At 48.0% G+C, this 14,388-nt stretch overlaps 1 long non-coding RNA gene and 1 pseudogene across 8 annotated transcripts; one reads left to right on the forward strand and one right to left on the reverse strand.

Annotated features, from left to right (window-relative positions):
* Positions 1–916: 916 nt before the first annotated feature.
* Positions 917–10,142, reverse strand: LOC120703382 (annotated as a pseudogene).
* Positions 10,143–10,526: 384 nt separating this feature from the next.
* LOC120703384 lies at positions 10,527–14,150 on the forward strand. Of its 8 annotated transcripts, none has more exons than XR_005686929.1 (7): positions 10,527–10,930; positions 11,683–11,777; positions 12,285–12,585; positions 12,924–13,069; positions 13,219–13,353; positions 13,680–13,774; positions 13,869–14,150. It is a non-coding gene; the product is annotated as an uncharacterized LOC120703384 (long non-coding RNA). The 8 variants fall into 8 exon arrangements; XR_005686932.1 differs by having other exon boundaries at positions 12,955–13,069; XR_005686933.1 differs by having other exon boundaries at positions 12,285–12,493.
* Positions 14,151–14,388: the final 238 nt, after the last annotated feature.

Genomic DNA, 14,388 nt, shown 5'->3' on the forward strand with positions numbered 1-14,388 from the left:
CGGCCGGGGGCGCCTCCACAGTGCGCGGCGCCGGCGGCGAGGCGTGTCCGGGGGGGCGCCTCCGCAGTTCGCGGCGCCGGCGGCGGGGCGTGGCCGGGGAGGGGGCGTGCCTGTCCTTCGGGGTGCCGGCGGCGGGCGGGCGGGTGGGGTGGGTGAGGAAGGATGAGATTTTGGGTTTATATAGCTAGGGTTGCTAGATGGGCTTTTACTGGGCCAAGTTTTGGGGCCCCAATGGAGCTCCGCGGGTTAAATCTGGAATCCGCCCCAAACCCGAAATGTTTTGGGTACCCGAAACCGCAAATCCGCGGGTGAAAAATAGAACCCGAACCCGAAACCTGCAAACCCGAAACCCGCAAACCCGAAACCCGTGGATATCCGCCCCGAACCCGATCCGCTGCCATCTTTAGGCCCGTTGGGTAAGAAGAAGTGGACGTGTGAGCAAACAAGACAATTTTTCTAAATAAACAGGCTCTTAATATATGTACATGCCCAATTTCAGTCACACAAACAAGACAATTTTTCTTTATGTGCAACAAGAATAATGGATCCATGGAAGGTACTTAGCGGATTCCTTACAATCACGTGTGAGCAAAGTGACTACAAAAAAATATACTCATGGATCGATGAACTTTTATACCCTTACTAGGTATGGTACGTGCCCGTGCGTTGCAACGGGCAAAAGCAATAAATCCATAAGCAAATATTGACACTTTCTAGAAAAATAGTTGGTTGTTTGAAACCAATGCACAATAACACCAAATATTTATTTGTCAAGCAAAGATGATGTTGGTTTCTGATCAACCACACAAGCATGATCAATGTGTCCATCTGATGATAGTATTTTTCACCAACCGCGAAGCATCAATCAAATGAGCACATGAATAAGCAAAGGTAACATCTTGTAGAATGCCTAAAATACTAAGAAATGAGATTACATGTTTCATGTATGGGACAAACACTATGTTTCTGTCACACTCATCTAGTTTACAATCCACCCTAATGAGGATGTCAGACATTAGCTCAACGACCAAGTTGTTGCCACCATCAGCCATACAAGCTTGACAAATTCTCCTTTAGAATTGCAGTATTATAGCACTTGCTTTGAGGCTATAACATCTGAGGCATGCTTCTCCAAACCGAATGCATTGAAATTTTAGTACTTTTATTTCATAAAAGTCAACTGCTTATAACATTAGATGTATGACATTGGGAGTAGAACAAAGTTTCACAATTATCTTCTATCTTAATAAAGCACATGTTCTACCTCAGTCAGGCTCACCAAGCAGTGAACAACAATATCCCTAAGATTCTAGGGACAACTCCTTTGTTTAGGTGTGTTGGGGTCACCACCTTCGGTCAGATCGCCGGAGGAACGCGAAGACATCGAGTCAAGGGCGAGCCGAAGGTCTACCAGCAGAAGGTGACACATCTTCGCGTGTCTTCGGGTCAGGAAGCGAAGACGGTGCACCCGGAAGACTAAAGCTGACGCCAGGAGCTATCGCGGAGGTGTTCCGTCTTCGCCGTTCCACGAGCAAGAAGACGGAGAGGAGCGAAGACTTGGTGACACGAGTCTCGCAGAGTACTTGGCAGCGGGTCCGGGAGCTTCGTCGAATGCGGCGAAGATGCCGGGGTCGGCGTGGGTCCCGCTGCTGAGCTGTGGCGCACTCAAGTTGTAACGGGCAAATTACGCTCGTATCTAGGAATATTCTGGGAATATTACCGTTGTAGGGGTGCAATAGAGTAATTGTACATTGAAGTTGTAACGCCACCTATAAATACCCTGTGTAATGTTCATTTAAGGGGATCTGGGGAAATGAAGAAAGAGCACTTTATTACTTGACTTCTGTGTTGCCCATTACTGTTGTTGTGTTCGTCCGTTCCGGAGACACTCTCCACCAACAGTTTGGCACCCACCCGTCGGTTCGATACACCACATGGCGGCAACGAAGAAGAGAGGGACCACCGGAGCCACTTCGGAGGAAACGACGATGACAACGCCCTCGCAGGGCGAAGCAGCAGCAACACAGGCGAACGGGGCTAGCAGCGACGGCGTCTCCGTCGAAGCCCTCGCAGATGGCCAGCTTGAAATCAACCTTCTGGACATCGGCGTCACAGCCGAAGACATCGCTGCGATGCATCGCATCGACGCTCGCATCGAAGAGGCACGAAGGGTTCAGCAGCAGGCATTGGAATCCGGACCGTCGGAGCCACAAGTGATGACAAGGGCGAAGGGGAAGCAGACCATGCTCACCGAAGCAGAGCGTCAAGAGCAGTACAACAAGCTGAAGGAGGAGGAGCTTCGCTGCAAGGCGATGCAGGAGAAGCTCCGTGCCCAGAGGCTGCAGCTGGAGCAATTGCAGGCTCCACCAAGACCACCCCAGAGGGAGGCAGTCGTCGCCAACCCGCGACAGCAAGAACCACCAAGGTCCCGCCAGGAGTTCGTGCCGGTCGAAGAGATCTCTGACCTTCTGAGTCGGACGGCGAAGAGTGTTACCGAAGAAGCCATCACAGGATATCGCCATTGTCCGAAGAGCTGGAGGAGGTACAGTGGCCTCACCGTCTTAACCCAGCAATATTGCCTCAGTTCGATGGGGAGTCAGACCCCGAAGAGTTCCTCCTCAAGTACGAAGCCACCATCGAAGCATCAGGAGGAGGCAACGCATGCAAGGCAAAGGCGCTCGTCCTCGCATTGAAGGGCTTGGCGCAGCGCTGGTATGCAAACATCCCCCCGGGAACCATTCTGTCTTGGAAGAAGCTCCGCATTGAGTTATGTTCAAGCTTCCGCGCCGTAAGGCCCGACGAAGTCACATCTTGCGACTTCCACGACCTAAGGCAAGGAAGCATGACCTTGCAACAATATCTCCAGAGAGTCATGAAGCTTCGCACAAGAGCACCCAATGTTGCCAACCAGAGCATCATCGATTCGGTGGTGAAGGGGATCAATCTGGGACCATGCGGGGAATACATATCCCGGCGTAAGCCAAAGACAGTCACGAAGCTATTCGAGATAATGCAAGAATATTGCATATCCGACCGGGCGAAGAGGAGAAGGCTCGAGGAAAAGAACGAGCAGAAGAAATCGCGAAGCAGCGAGAGGTCCCATTCGAAACCATGGCACGCCGATGAGCCGAGGCAGAAAAGAACAGTGAACAATGTATCCGAAGAGGGACCCCGAGAGGACAGACACCGTCACAAGGGTAAAGGCGAAAGGGACCGACACGAAGAAAGATCCAACCGCGATGATCGTCACCATCGCGAAGACCGACAAAGCAAAGGACGAAGGGACAGCGGTGGTCGAAGGGAGAAAATTCCGTTCTGTTTCTTCCACGGCAAGGACAAAGGCCACTGGACAAATGAGTGCCCTTTCGCAATTGAAAGGAAAGAGGAGTTTGATCGGCAGAATTCCCAGCCAGCAAAACCAGTCAATCATACCTCGCAGATACCGCCTCAGTCTTTGACAACGGCAAATACTTGGGCTCCTACACCAAATTGGCCGGTGTCGTACTCGGTGTTCAATTATAACCCACTGCCATATGCACCATCTCCGCAACAATCATTTCCAATGCTACCACCACCACCACAGTACAATCAATCATGGTCCAGAAGCTCGACACCGCTTTCTTGCGACACAACAAATTTACCTCCACCGCCAAAACTAGAGCCAGGGCAGATCCCCGAGCGAGCAATCGACACACCTTCGGGCAGCAGGGTCAACATCATCAATGCCATCTCCGGAGGATCCAACGAACCAGTCCATGAGACAAAGAAGCAGCGGAAAGAATATTTCAGAACAATCTCCCACGTCAGCGAAGGCCGATGCTTCCGGACAACGTGGTCGCATGTCCTAATAACTTTCACGCAGGCAGACCTTCGACTGCAGCACTACCCACATAATGACCCCCTCGTCATAAGGGCGAACATTGGCAAAAATTCAGTGCACTTTGCGGGGAATGATGTAGGGAGAATCTTGGTGGACAACGGGAGTTCTGCAGATATCCTCGTCTGGCAGTGTTTCGTCAAAATGGGGTTCACCGAAGCAGCGCTGAAGAAGTCACAGTATCCACTCATTGGGTTCGGAGGCAAGAGAATCGAAGCTCTTGGAAAGATAGAGCTCAACGTAACATTTGGCGAAGGTGCAGGACAGAGAACTGAAGCAATCACCTTCGACGTGGTCGACATCAACTATCCCTACAACGCAATCTTCGGTCGCAACACCTTGGTCAAATTCGCAGCAGTAATCCATCAGTCGTACCTATGCATGAAGCTACCCATAGCCGGAGGAATCATCACAGTCTTCGGAAACCAAGAAGAAGCAAGAAGGTGCGAGGACAACGCATCAACCTCAGACAAGAACGTCCATGTCATTGAAGCACCAAATGAGGTCAATGATGGTGAAAACTGCGAAGAGCCTGAGAAGTTAGGGGGTGTATCCCCAGCGGAACATACGAAGAAGGTGCCCCTGTGCGAGGATGTGCCTGATCGAATGGTGATCATCGAAAAAGGGCTTGAAGAGGCCGAAGAGGCCAGGCTTATACAGTTTCTCCGCAACAATCAAGATGTGTTTGCTTGGTCCTCTTCGGATCTGCGAGGGGTCAGTCGAGAAGTCATCGAGCATGAGCTCAGGGTGAGTCCGAAGGCGAAATCCGTGAAGTAGGGCCAAAGATCAATGTCCGAAGAGAGGCAGAAAGCGGCTCAAGCCGAGGTACAAAAGTTGCTGGACGCGGGCGTCATTCGCGAAATCCAGTACCCAGAATGGCTAGCAAACGTTGTAATGGTACCAAAGAAGAACGGGAAGTGGCGAATGTGCATTGACTTACAATCTTGAACGAGGCGTGCCCGAAGGACGAATACCCACTGCCGCGAATTGACACCTTGGTCGATGCAGCAGCTTGTTCAGAGATGCTCAGCATGTTGGACTGTTTCTCAGGTTATCACCAGATATTCATGAACAAGGCGGACGAAGAGAAGACCAGCTTCACTACCCCCTTCGGGACATATTGCTACGTAAGAATGCTGGAGGGCCTCCGCAACGCAGGATGCACTTTCAATAGAATGATCAAGAAGGTACTGGGAGATCAACTGGGGAGGAATATCTCCGCGTATGTCGATGATGCCGTTGTCCGAAGCAAGAGGAGGGAAGACCATATCCAAGATCTTTGCGAAACATTCGCGAACCTTCATCGCCATGGCTTGAAACTGAACCCAGAGAAGTGCGTCTTCGGAGTCCGAAGAGGAAAACTATTGGGATGCATGATAACGGAAAGGGGAATAGAGGCAAATCCGGAGAAGATAGAAGCAATCAGGCGGATGAAGCCACCGACCACCAGAAAAGGGGTACAAAAGTTGATGGGCAGGTTGGCTTCGCTAAATCGATTCATATCAAAATCAGCTGAGAAGTGCCTACCATTTTTCAAGGCGCTGAAAGGATCAGGCAACTTTGAATGGGGCGAAGAACAGGCGAAGGCCTTCGAAGACCTCAAACAGTATATCGAGAAGTTGGCTGTCATGTCCAGCCCTTCGGAGAAGGCGGAGTTGTTGTTATACATCTCCACATCAGACGCAGCCGTCAGTGCCGCCCTTGTCGAAGAGCGTACGGTCGAAGGGGCACTAACCCAGACGCCCATATACTTCGTCTCCGAAGCCCTAAACGGGTCAAAGTTGCTATACTCAGAAATGGAGAAGATGGCATATGCGGTGGTCATGGCATCACGCAAGCTACGTTACTACTTCCAGAGCCACAAAATCAAGGTTCCAACATCTTTCCCACTTCGGGACATGTTTGAGAACAGAGAAGCCTCCGGCGGGATAGGCAAATGGGCTACGCAACTAGCCGAGCACACCATTGACTTCGTCTCCAGATCAGCAATCAAGTCACAGGTCTTGGCAGACTTTATTGCAGACTGGACACCAGTCGCACCTTCGCAAGAGCAGCCGAAGATAGAAACAATATGGCAACTGGAGTGTGATGGGGCTTACCAGAGAGATGGAGCAGGGGCCTCGGTAGTTCTCACAGCACCTTCGGGTACACAACTGAAGTACGCAGTCAGGCATGACTTCACCGGATGCACAAACAATGTAGCAGAATACGAAGGACTTCTCCTGGGTCTTCGCAAAGCAAGGGCACTGGGCGCACGAAGACTGACTATCAGGTCCGATTCAGAGTTGATCACAGGTCAAATAAACAAATCCAACAGGACTCTCAAGCCAGAGCTGGCAAAATACTTGGCAGCAGTGCGAAGCATGGAGAAACACTTCCTGGGGTTCAGCATCCGTAGTTTCTCCAGAACAAAAAATAAGCAAGCTGATCAACTGGCGAAAGCAGCAGCACAGTTTGATCCATTACCGCCAGATGTTTTTTTCGAAACATTAAAGCAGGCCTCCGTAAACTGTGCCGATGAACCAGCTAAATTCATCAATGCCATAACCAGCGAAGATTGGAGGGCCGCCATAATGGCCTATCTTCGTGGACACTTTGTCCCGGAGGACGAGAAGGAAGAAAAAAGAATGGCACTTCGAGCGAGAAACTACAGAATCATAGGTGAAGAGTTATATCGAGGGGGAGTCTGCGCACCACTCTTAAGGTGCATCTCACGCGAAGAGCGAAGACTTGGTGACACGAGTCTCGCAGAGTACTTGGCAGCGGGTCCGGGAGCTTCGTCGGATGCGGCGAAGATGCCAGGGTCGGCGTGGGTCCCGCTGCTGAGCTGTGGCGCACTCAAGTTGTAACGGGCAAATTACGCTCGTATCTAGGAATATTCCGGGAATATTACCGTTGTAGGGGTGCAATAGAGTAATTGTACATTGAAGTTGTAACGCCACCTATAAATACCCTGTGTAATGTTCATTGAAGGGGATCTGGGGAAATGAAGAAAGAGCACTTTATTACTTGACTTCCGTGTTGCCCATTACTGTTGTTGAGTTCGTCCGTTCCGGAGACACTCTCCACCAACAAGGTGGTCTTCGCGTGGTCCTCTCGATCATTCTCCAGGTTTATGCCAAAGATCCTTTTGGCCTGAAAAACTAACATCAATATAAAAAAAATCAAGATTCACTTCACATAAATAAATAGATAAAAAGCTTTGTTCATAATGGATGATCACCTTAAGGCACAACAAAAATAGGAGAGGAAGACTTTAATCATGTATTCATAATTTCTTAGATGTCTTATGTAACACCATGAACAACACAATAAAATTGAGCCACCGCGGTTTTACCAAGCAACAACAGGTTTTGGTCAGTTAACATATTGAAACAAAGGTCAGGTGATGCTTCTATCATCAATCGAGGATAGCACTAAGCCACTAATTCTTCCAATGCTAGAATGTGCATATGACTACATCTGCCTCTCAACACCAAGATATTATACACAATACAATTCATTTCTACGTAAGTACCAGGCTCAGATGGTAACTATCCAATACCAATTATTTTTTAGCACTCTAGGTTAGTATTAGTACAACAGTAAAGAAAACTACAAAAGGCATGCTTCTTGAAATAGCAATAAATCTGTGCACCTAAATAATGATGAGTAGACAATTGGTCTTTAATGCTCAAATGGCCACTAAACAATAAGCAAATGCTAGCTTTGTAGAAACACCAAAATCACATTTCAGAGTAAAATAAAATGGAATAATAGACTCACAAGATTAATGACAAACCTTTATGGAGATGTAACTCCCCTGGACAATGCTTTTTAGCAGCTGGCTTTCCATTTGCAGTTGATGCATCATCATTCTTCTGGCCTTTTATCTTAAAAAGATTTATCATTTTCCCTACAAAAGTAACTGATCAATTATGAGTCTACAAATATAAATAAGTATGGCTTAGCTTCATCTGAATTTTCCTAGAATTGCTAGGGATTATAATCCCAAATTCCCACCAAGGTTCAAACAAGAAGCACAAAATGGAACTTATTCAACAATCAACACACACCTGGTCTTTATCTATCAGCAGAAACAATCACCCCCCTTATCCAATATAGGTTCATGCAGAAATAAAACTCAGGATTGTCTTCATCGGCTTATCATATGATCATTAGGTCAGTAGCACAGCAAGGCAACTAAGAACTGGTGCTACTAAGAAGCACAAGGCCAATATCTGAATATCTTAAAGAGTAAATAGGCAGGTAAACACCTTTACACTTCTACCTATTCATACCAATTGTGCTCAGTATCACTGGAACGCACCAACAAGTATTCAGTTACCAAGAAGATTCAGAGATAATTTTTATCCCCAATCCGAATCTGATTCACATTACACGAAACAAAGTAGGAACCTTTTTTTGCACATTGTTGCACTCACAATTTCTACTATCAAGATTTGGATCTCCAAATGAACAGAATATAGACATTGTAATCTTATTTGATATAGAACAGATAAGATTTGGATAACCAATTGTCTACTCATCATTACAATGTCTATATAAACTTGATATGTATTTGTTCGCAGTAGTACATATGTTCGAACTTTATTAAAAAATATTTGAAAAATAAAATTCTCCAAATATAATCAGTGTGGTCTTATTTTGAAGATCTCCAGCAATCATAATTTAATTTGAATATTCACTCTGGGATTTATAGATTTTTTTTCCGCTTCAAACTTGTGTTGCATGCGGATGATGCCATCTTTTGTCTTTTCTATATGCATGCGCATGTTCTTCTTCTAGGTCAGATTTATTGGGCTAGAAAACGGCCCACTAAATATCTTTTGGTTCAAGCGATGGTGGGAGATCCTATCGCTGGAGAGCTGCAGTTACATTAACAAATTCAGCTGCTGAGCACGAAGCAGTTCATTCAGAAAACATTTTCTCAACTCAAAACTCTCCAAGTTTGGGGCTTTGGGAACGAAAGAGAAAGGGCTTTGCTTACACGGATGAAGAGCCGTTCGAGGACCGGAAGCGAGGTGTGATGGAAGAAATAGTACACGCGCTCAGGGAACGACAGAGTATTTCTTCTTCTAGGGAGCCCAGCAGCAGCTGCAGCTCTTGGAGGTTGGGCATGTCTACATACGTGTCCTCAGCGCCGCTGACATGCGCATAAGGAAGATGATCGAAGCGGTCATCATCATCCGAGTCCATGGAAAGCCTCGGCACCACCAAGCCGACGGAGCAGAGCGTCAAGATCCGGGGGTGCGGGACGAGGTACACGAAGGGGTAATAGTGGTCGTGGTTCCGGTCCAAGGTGTCGAGGTCGGCCATGTGCGAGAGGTACACGTCGCGCAGCGCCGGCGCGGGGGCGAACTCGACGGCAACGGACTCACACCAGTCGGCGGTGCTCAGGATGACGTCGCCGTACAGGACGAACGACTCGAGCGCGGGCGCGGCGACCCGGAGATCGCGCACGGCCCGGCAGCCCAGGAGCTCCAGCGCCCGCAGCCGCTAGCTGGCGACGCGCACCGCGGCGAAGAGGGGGCAGCACCGCAGGCTCAGGGACTCGAGCGCGCGGCAGGTGCCGAGCACGCCCCGGAGCGCCTCGTCGGTGACGTCGGTGTGGCTGAGGGAGAGCGAGCGGAGGCCGGCAAGCCCGGCCGCGGGGAGCGTGACGGCGCAGAGGCTGAGCCGGCCGAGCGCGAGCCGCTCCAGCGAGCTCCTGGCATGGAACAGGTCGCCGGGTAGATCGAGGAACGCGGCGGCGGCGTCAGGTCCACCTCCACCTCCCTGGCGCCCCTGGCCACCGCGGCCGCGATCCACCCGATGACGTCCCGCGCGAACGCGCCGGCGCCGGGCCCCGGCGGGGACACTAGCGCCACGCGGAGCGCGTCGAGCGGCGCGCCGCGCTCGGCGTGGAGCCGGAGGCAGCGACCCACCGTGGCCGCTGCCCGCGGGCGAAGTCCCGGTCGGTGAAGTCGAGAACCCGGGAGTCGGCGAGCGCGCGGATCCACTGGGGCACCCACCGCCGGGAGAGGGCGCTGGTGCGGGCGGCGTGCTTGAGCGGGAGGTCGCGGAGGATGGAGTGGAGGAGGTCGTCGGGGAGGCTGCTCAGCCGGTCCTCCATGGCTCCGCTGCAGGTGGTCGATCGGGTGCGATTCCACGTCAGTAGGCGGTGCGAGGTCGATAGGTGTTAAGGTTTAGCTGAGACTGGAGAGCAAATTCCCTCAATATCATCAAAAATTTAATTCATCCCCTCAATGCTATTAGACCCTCAATGCCATCAAATGACATTCAAGGGATTAGGCTGTGTTTTGTTCGCGAAAAAGTTTGAATTTTGATATTGTAGCATATTTGGTTGTTACTTGACAAATAATGTCTAATTAATAACTAATTATGATTAAAAGATTCATCTCATACTAATTAGTTAGACTGTGTAATTAGTAATTTTTTAACTATATTTAATAATTTATACATGTGTCTAAAGATTTGATGTGATGGGTACAGTAGAAAATTTTTTGAAACTAAACATGACCTTATTTAAAATTGGTAATGACTTCTTTGCAACCGGCCGTATTGTTGTCGATTGGAACAACCGACTCAATCCATCAACATCCAACAAAACATTTAATTGGAACTGTTCCCATTCCTCTACGCCCCCTAATGCCCACCCACGCCTCCCCCTCCGCCTGCCCCTTCCTTGGCAGATCCGCCTATGCCGCCCTCAAGGGCCCGTGCCCCACCACATCTGCGCTGCCGCAAGCCCTCGCCCCCGCCGCCGACCGTCGTCGCGATGACACCGCAGCTCCTCGCCTCCGTCGTCGAGGCTGTCGGCGGGGAGGACCGCATCGCCGGCCTCCCCAAGGAGCTCCTCACACTCGTCTTCGGCATGCTCGGCTCCAGCAACTGCAAGCACTGCTCCCTCGTCTGCTGCCGCTGGCTCGCCATCAAGGCCGCCTCCCGCCTCCGCCTCGTGCTCGACGCCCGGGTGCCACTCCTTTGACGACGAAGCACTCCCCGCGCTCCTCCACTGGTGCGGCTCGCCGGCCTCCCCGCGCACTCCAGGTGTTCCCCCTTCTTCCCTTCACCCCCTCTCCCTCCCCTCTCCCCTCCTCAGATCCATCGCTTGCCGCTGCATAGATCCACCGCCTACTGCTGCTCAAATCCACCCATTGCTCCCCTCCCTAGCTAGCTCGAGGACCACCTCCGCATCCTCCTCCCCCTCATCCGGGTGCCTCGCCCCCACAGCTACTTCGAGCCCTATGCCCCGTGGCAGGAGGTGGCGGGACAGCAGCCACACGAGCAGGCATTGGGGTTGGTGTACGATGTGGCGAGCGGGACGACGGCCGTGATTTGTGAGCTCTGTTCCACTGCGCGTAGGCAAACCAGTGTAGGTGCGTGATGTATGGAGGCAGCTTCTCAAGCACCGTGGTGAAGGCCCACTCACTCCCCTTCGGCCACAGATGCAGAACTTGCAGATGGGCGAGGGGAGCTTCTTCGTGAGTGCCTTCCCTTTGTTCGTTCTGCATACCAGTAGTTGTTATCTCATCTCCTCACAATTTCAATGCAAACTTTTCATCTTACAGCATGCTAGTATTACCCTTTGGCTAGAAACGCAGAGCCTGTAGATGTATTGATTTACTATTTTATTTCCTAATCAATAGGACAAAGGGTGTATGTTGCTCGATTGATCGAGCTGTAGATGGTATTTGTAGATGTTATGCATACTGCACGTGTGTTAGCTTTAATGATGATAGTATCTAGGTGTAGCTTATAACTTATTTCTGTTTTTCATTTTCCTGTCATGTTTGCCATAGTTTGGTGGAGCTTTGTATCCTTCAACATTTTATAAGCAGGAGTCAGGGAGGGTGATATGTTCAAGTGATTATGAGCACGAGCTTGAATTTGCATGGTATACTTCTAGATGCTCCGGGTGTTTTTGATCCTTTTTGTATTTCAGCTATGAATGCCTATTACATAAAAGTATGCTAGGTGCTAGCTATAGTTTGATAATCCAGCTATATTTGCTAGATTCAGTATACGGAAAATCATTCCTAATTGCTAGATGTTTTAGCTTTGATTGGTCAATCAATATGCTGCAAGTTTCTCAAATCATTTTCTGTTAAATCCAGACGCACAAGTGCAGTGTGAAGAGCCTTTTTAAATTGTCCCTAGATGACTGTAAAGAAAAGGGGTTTCCATACATACTACCATTATATATCCCAGTTCCCTAGATCAGGTTTTAAATACATGGTTTACTAGGCAATAATATGGTTCTTATTTTATATAATTTTATAATTGTAACAAGGCAAAACAATGTATTTTGTTAGGCAAAATTATAGTTACCAGCTAGGCAATAATATGAGAGGGAATTTGGAAATATTATGGTTCCTGATTATAAATCAATATACTTCATTAGGCAATAAACTACTTCGGAGCCGCCGCCGGCTCCTGCTACTTCGGAGCCAAGGGAATCGAGGGTGTTTTCCGCTCCTGCCTCCATCTCGAGGACCATCAAGCGCCTCTATGGCCTCGCTAAATCTGAGCCCATCAAGGCTATGGATCCGGGGGCAGTCATCAAAGCTGCACTGGGAAGCCGCAGCAGCGGCTTGGAACCATCTCCCGACAGTAAGCACAAGCAGCTGTCCAGCTGCGAGCTGCAACCTGCAAGCATAAGCAGAGCTATTTGCAATCGTATTGTACATATACACAACATTAAGGTTCTTCACTAACTGATATTTGTTTCTACTCACAGTTGTACTATTTTGTGTTAGCATTTTTTAGGAAACTTATGCTAAATCAACTAGCATTTTGGTAAAAACTCATAAGCATTTTAATTGGGTTAGTAATGTCCTTTTACGATCTCGTATAGGCATTTTAATGTTGGTTCTCAAGAATATTCTACAGAGGCAATAATATTAGTTCCGGTAGGCAATAATATCAGTTTCCATAAGCAATAATATTGCTCTACCTAGGCATAACAATACAATTTCACAAGAATTGTGTCTGCGGGTGTTTTATAAACCGTAGCTTTAATTTTGATGTTTCTATTTGGTAGCTTGCTGAGCCTCCTTTACCGTCAACACTAGGGAACACATATATGTGATCCTCGTGATGGCGGTCCACCACTGGGGGGAGAATGCTTGTACAATTGTACCCTTGAGGACATAGCTGGGGAGGAAAAGAAGCGACTGCTCCCGAAAGGTGCAAATCTTATGCCTTTTCTTTTTCCCCTCTGTAGTATCTGTTAAAAAAAACCCAAACTGACTTGATGACTGTTATAGAGATGGAACTTTTGCTATCTCCATGTGTTGTTGACTTCTGTTTTGTATGTTATTGGAGCCATTTGACAGGCACCGGGAAAAACAGTAGTGTGGTTTAGAAAAGCTCTAGCCGTTGAACCTGTCAAGTGCAATCTGCGGCTCAGTGGGTGCTCAGCTTGTGGTCATGATGGAGGTGTGTACAGCTCCCCCATGCGTATGTTGAAGGTAATACATCGTTACGATGAGTCATTTTCTCAATCTTGCTTTCTGACTGCCTGACTATGTTGTCATATGAACCTGTTTATCTAAGGGTCTTATTTTGCTAAATGATATTTTAATCAGTGAGCTAGGCAACCTAGTGCATTATCTAGCCAATTCTTCTGATTTCATGTATGCAACTCAATGCATTTATCTAGGCAATTATACTAATCTTAAAAAAAAGTTCAAGCAACATTTGTTTACCGAAGTATTCAGACTTGGTGATGTTTTACTCCTGATACTAACTGCACTTGCTACTCTTTCACTAATTTGTGTTCCTTTCCTCCTTTTAGTCCTCCAAAAGTGTGTTCATAAGTTGGTTGATGTACTTTTCTTTTCTGCCTGCAAGTTTCTTCAGCAGATCAACACTATAACATGCTCTACATCTGTAAGGCTGCTAACATTTTTTTATATCCAGAGTTTAATTAGAGTTTTCAATTTTTGATCCATAGTGAAATAAAGACTTTCCTTTTTTATTACAGATTTGGTGTTTGGTGATCAGAAAGTTCATTAGATCATCATCAGCAGCAGTTTAGTTGCACCTCAACCTAGCTTGATTTTATTCATGTGTAATTTGATATTAGTTGTAGTACCTCCAATCTTTTTGTTTGGTGGTAGTTTTAATCATCGGCTGTAATCAGCAGTACAACAGTTGAGGCAATCATGATTTGTATGTGGTAGTAGTTTTGAAACTATGTGAATATTTGGAATTTAGATGAGGTGAAACTTTGTAAATGTTCTAATTTGCTTTCAGATTTTCATAATTTTGCTTATGAGGTTTCAAAAGTTGCTTTTGTCATTGCAAATTTTGAAACATCTAGAAGCAAGCAAATTAGGAGAGGGACGGTGCCACAGTGGTACAGGTCTGATTTTTTGGTGAAAACATTAATCATGACTGGTGCCAACTATTTTTTTCTCCTGATCTAGCAGTTCTTTGCCAAATAAGAAAAAAAAGCTAGTAACCCGCTTATCTAAAAAGGGGCTGTACGTTAGCCAACCCCT

The sequence above is a fragment of the Panicum virgatum genome, chromosome 4K, assembly GCF_016808335.1.
Source record: "Panicum virgatum strain AP13 chromosome 4K, P.virgatum_v5, whole genome shotgun sequence".
Lineage (NCBI taxonomy): Eukaryota > Viridiplantae > Streptophyta > Magnoliopsida > Poales > Poaceae > Panicum > Panicum virgatum.